General features: G+C 34.3%; 1 non-coding gene across 1 annotated transcript; it reads right to left on the bottom strand.

Moving 5' to 3' along the window:
- Positions 1-4,310: 4,310 nt before the first annotated feature.
- LOC112804773 (small nucleolar RNA R71) lies at positions 4,311-4,418 on the bottom strand. Its single transcript, XR_003203390.1, has one exon. It is a non-coding gene; the product is annotated as a small nucleolar RNA R71 (small nucleolar RNA).
- Positions 4,419-4,828: the final 410 nt, after the last annotated feature.

Raw genomic sequence — 4,828 nt, 5'->3', positions numbered from 1 at the left:
GATGCTTACCTATCTTAACTGATTTTGTAACAGATAATGTTACACAAACAAATGAGAAGACAAATAAAAGAAGAAATCATCCAAGGCCTTGATAAACTGCTATTTCATGGTTTATCTTGTGCTCAATTGAGTGGTTTTTATCAATTTTTTGCTCACTTATTCATGTAAATTGTATGTTTTACATTTTCCTTCCTGATTTTGTGCTATGATTGAAAACATGTTTCTTTGGTCTTAATTTAGCTAATTTTAATCCTCTCTTAAAACCATTCGATGCCATGATACTTGCGTTAAGTGTTTTCAGAGATTACAAGGCAGGAATGGCTTAGAGGATAGAAAGGAAGCATGCAAAAAAGGAAGGAGTACACGAATTAAAGGAGATAACTAGCGAGGAGTGACGCATGCGCGTACCTGACGCGTGCACATGATTTGGAGATTTGCACAGCGACACGTGCGCGTATGATGAGCGGATAATTTATACGCTTTTTAGCATTGTTTTTAGGTAGTTTTTAGTATGTTTTATTCACTTTTTGGTATATTTTTATTAGTTTTTAAGCAAAATTCATATTTCTGGACTTTACTATGAGTTTGTGTGTTTTTCTGTCATTTCAGGTATTTTCTGGCTGAAATTGAGGGACCTGAGCAAAAATCTAATTTAGAGGCGAAAAAAGAACTGCTGATGCTGTTGGATTCTGACCTCCCTGCACTCGAAATAAACTTTTTGGAGCTACAGAAACCCAAATTGTGCGCTCTTAATTGCGTTGGAAAGTAGACATCCAGGGCTTTCCAAAAATATATAATAGTCCATACTTTGCCCGAGTTTAGACGATGCAAACTGGCGTTTAACGCCAGCTTTCTGCCCTATTCTGGCGTTAAACGCTAGAAATAAGTTGCAAAGTAGAGTTAAATGCCAGAAACAAGTTACAAACTGGCATTTAACTCCAAGGAAGACCTCTATACGTGAAAGCTTCAATGCTCAGCCCAAGCACACACCAAGTGGGCCCGGAAGTGGATTTCTGCATCATTTACTCATTTCTGTAATCCTAGTAACTAGTTTAGTATAAATAGGACTTTTTACTATTGTATTTTAATATTTGGACGAGCTTTTGGAAGTTCTTTTGATCATTGTTAGTCCTTAGACATTGGGGGCTGGCCTCTTGGCTATGCCTACCTTATTTTCACTTATGTATTTTCAACGGTGGAGTTTCTACACACCATAGATTAAGGTGTGGAGCTCTGCTGTTCCTTGAGTATTAATGCAAAGTACTATTATTCTTCTATTCAATTCATGCTTATTCTTATTCTAAGATATCCATTTGCACACAAGAACATGATGAATGTGATGATTATGTGACACTCATCACCATTCTCACTTATGAACGCGTGATTGACAACCACTTCCGTTCTACATGAAAACAAGCTTGAATGTATATCTCTTGGATTTCTAATCAACGATTCACATCGACTCCCCTCTGACAATGGGGCATCTGAATCCGAGATCAAAGTCTTCATGGTATAAGCTAGAATCAATTGGTAGCATTCCTGAGATCCGGAAAGTCTAAACCTTGTTTGTGGTATTCCGAGTAGGATCTGGGATGGGATGACTGTGACGAGCTTCAAACTCGTGACTGTAGTGCGTGGTGACAGACGCAAAAGGATAGTAAATCCTATTCCTACACGATCAAGAACCAACAGTTGATTAGCCATACGATATCTGTGCATGGTATTTTTCATCCGAGATGAGCAATCTGACAGTTGATTAGCCGTACAGAAATCGTAGAGGACCATTTTCACTAAGAGGACGGGAAGTAGCCATTGACAATGGTGACACCCAACATACAGCTTGCCATGGAAAGGAGTATGAAGGATTGGATGAAGGCAGTAGGAAAGCAGAGATTCAGAAGGGATAGAGCATCTCCATACACTTATCTAAAATTCCTACCAATGAATCACATAAGTATCTCTATCTTTATTTTATGTTTTATTTATCTTTTAATTATTAAAATTCCATAACCATTTGAATCGCCTGACTGAGATTTACAAGATGACCATAGCTTGCTTCAAGCCGACAATCTCCGTGGGATCGACCCTTACTCACGTAAGGTTTATTACTTGGACGACCCAGTGCACTTGCTGGTTAGTTGTGCGAAGTTGTGAAAAAGAGTTGAGATTACAATTGTGCGTACCAAGTTGTTGGCACCATTGAGATCACAATTTCGTACACCAAGTTTTTGGCGCCGTTGCCGGGGATTGTTCAAGTTTGGACAGCTGACGGTTCATCTTGTTACTCAGATTAGGTCATTTTCTTTTTGTTTCAACCTTTATTTTATTTTCAAAAGGTTTTCAAAAATCTTTCAAAATTTTTTTTCTCTTTTTCGTTTTTCTAAAGATAATTTTCGAAAAATCCAAAAACAATTAAATAAAATAAAAAAATCAAAAATATTTTGTGTTTCTTGTTTGAGTCTTGAGTCAATTTTTAAGTTTAGTGTCAATTGCATCTTTTTAATTTTCAAAAAATTTTTCGAAAAAAAAATTCATGCATATGTTCTTCATGATCTTCAAGTTGTTCTTGGTGATTCTTCTTGTTTGATCTTCATATTTTCTTGTTTTGTGTCTTACCTTGTTTTTCATATGCATTTTTAGTTTGTTAGTGTCTAAGCATTACAAATTTCTAAGTTTGGTGTCTTGCATATTTTTCTTTTCTTGAAAATTTTTCAAAAATAAGTCTTGATGTTCATCTTGATCTTCAAAGTGTTCTTGGTGTTCATCTTGACATTCAAAGTGTTCTTGCATGTCTTCTTTGTTTTGATATTAATTTTTCATGTTTTGAGTCATTTTTGTGTTTTTCTCTCTCCTTATTAAAAATTCAAATATAAAAAAATATCTTTTCCTTATTTCACTCATAAATTTCGAAATCTTTGGGTTGACTTAGTCAAAAAATTTTAAAATAAGTTGTTTCTTGTTAGTCAAGTCAAGATTTCAATTTTAAAAATCTTATCTTTTCAAATCTTTTTCAAATATCAAATCTTTTTTATTTTTTTATTTTCAAAAATTTTAAAATTAATTTTCAAAAATCTTTTTCTTAATTTTATCTTTTATTTTCGAAATTAATATTAGCAATTAATGTCTTGATTCAAAAATTTCAAGTTTGTTACTTTCTTGTTAAGAAAGATTCAAACTTTAAATTTTAGAATCATATCTTTTAGTTTCTTGTTAGTCAAGTCATCAATTTTAAAAATCAAATCTTTTTCAACCATATCTTTTCAATCATATCTCTTTTAATTTGATTTCAAAATATTTTTCTAACTTCTTATCTTTTCAAAATTGATTTTCAAATTTTTTTCAACTAACTAATTGACTTTTTGTTTGTTTTACTAATTCTTATCTTTTTCAAAACCACCTAACTACTTTTCTCTCTCTAATTTTTGAAAATCACCTTCTTCTTTTCCAAAATCTTTTTTATTTAACTAATTGTTTTAACTTTTAATTTCATTCCCTTTCTTAATTTTCGAAACTAACATCATAAATAAAATAAAAATAAAAATATTTCTCCTCTCTCTTCTTTTAATATTCGAATTCTCTCTCTCTCTCTCTCTCATCTCCTTCTATTTATTTATTTATTTACTAACACTTCTCTTCTACTCATAATTCGAACCCTCTTCTCTTCTCTCTCTGTGTTCGAATTTTTCTTCTTCTATTCTTTTCTTCTTCTACTCACATAAAGAAATCTCTATACTGTGACATAGAGGATTCCTCTTCTTTTCTGTTCTCTTCTTTTTCATATGAGTAGGAGCAAGGATAAGGACATTCTTGTTGAAGCAGATCCTGAACCTGAAAGGACTCTGAAGAAGAAGCTAAGAGAAGCTAAAGCACAACAATCCAGAGAAAACCTTATAGAGAATCTCGAAAAAGAAAGAGACATGGCCGAACCCAACAACAATGCAAGAAAGATGCTTGGTGACTTTACTGCACCAAATTCCAACTTACATGGAAGAAGCATCTCAATCCCTGCCATTGGAGCAAACAATTTTGAGCTAAAGCCTCAATTAGTTTCTCTAATGCAACAGAATTGCAAGTTTCATGAACTTCCATCAGAAGATCCTTTTCAATTCTTAACTGAATTCTTACATATCTGTGATACTGTTAAGACCAATGGAGTTGATCCTGAGGTCTATAAGATTATGCTTTTCCCTTTTGTTGTAAGAGACAGAGCTAGAATATGGTTGGACTCTCAACCTAAAGATAACCTGAACTCTTGGGATAAGCTGGTCACGGCTTTCTTAGCCAAGCTCTTTCCTCCTCAAAAGCTGAGCAAGCTTAGAGTGGATGTTCAAACCTTCAGACAGAAAGAAGGTGAATCCCTCTATGAAGCTTGGGAGAGATACAAGCAACTGACCAAAAAGTGTCCTTCTGACATGCTTTCAGAATGGACCATCCTGGATATATTCTATGATGGTCTGTCTGAATTGTCTAAGATGTCATTGGACCATTCTGTAGGTGGATCTATTCACCTGAAGAAAACACCTGCAGAAGCTCAGGAACTCATTGACATGGTTGCAAATAACCAGTTCATGTACACTTTTGAAAGGAATCCTGTGAGTAATAGGACGCCTCAGAGGAAGGGAGTTCTTGAAATTGATGCTCTGAATGTCATATTGGCTCAGAACAAAATGTTGACTCAGCAAGTCAACATGATTTCTCAGAGTCTGAATGGATTGCAAAAATGCATCCAATAGTAATAAAGAAGCATCTTTTGAAGAAGAAGCTTATGATCCTGAGAACCCTGCAATGGCAGAGGTGAATTACATGGATGAAGCCTATGGAAACACCT

The sequence above is a fragment of the Arachis hypogaea genome, chromosome 5, assembly GCF_003086295.3.
Source record: "Arachis hypogaea cultivar Tifrunner chromosome 5, arahy.Tifrunner.gnm2.J5K5, whole genome shotgun sequence".
Taxonomy (NCBI): Eukaryota; Viridiplantae; Streptophyta; class Magnoliopsida; order Fabales; family Fabaceae; genus Arachis; species Arachis hypogaea.
This window is presented reverse-complemented; position numbering and strand designations above follow the sequence as displayed.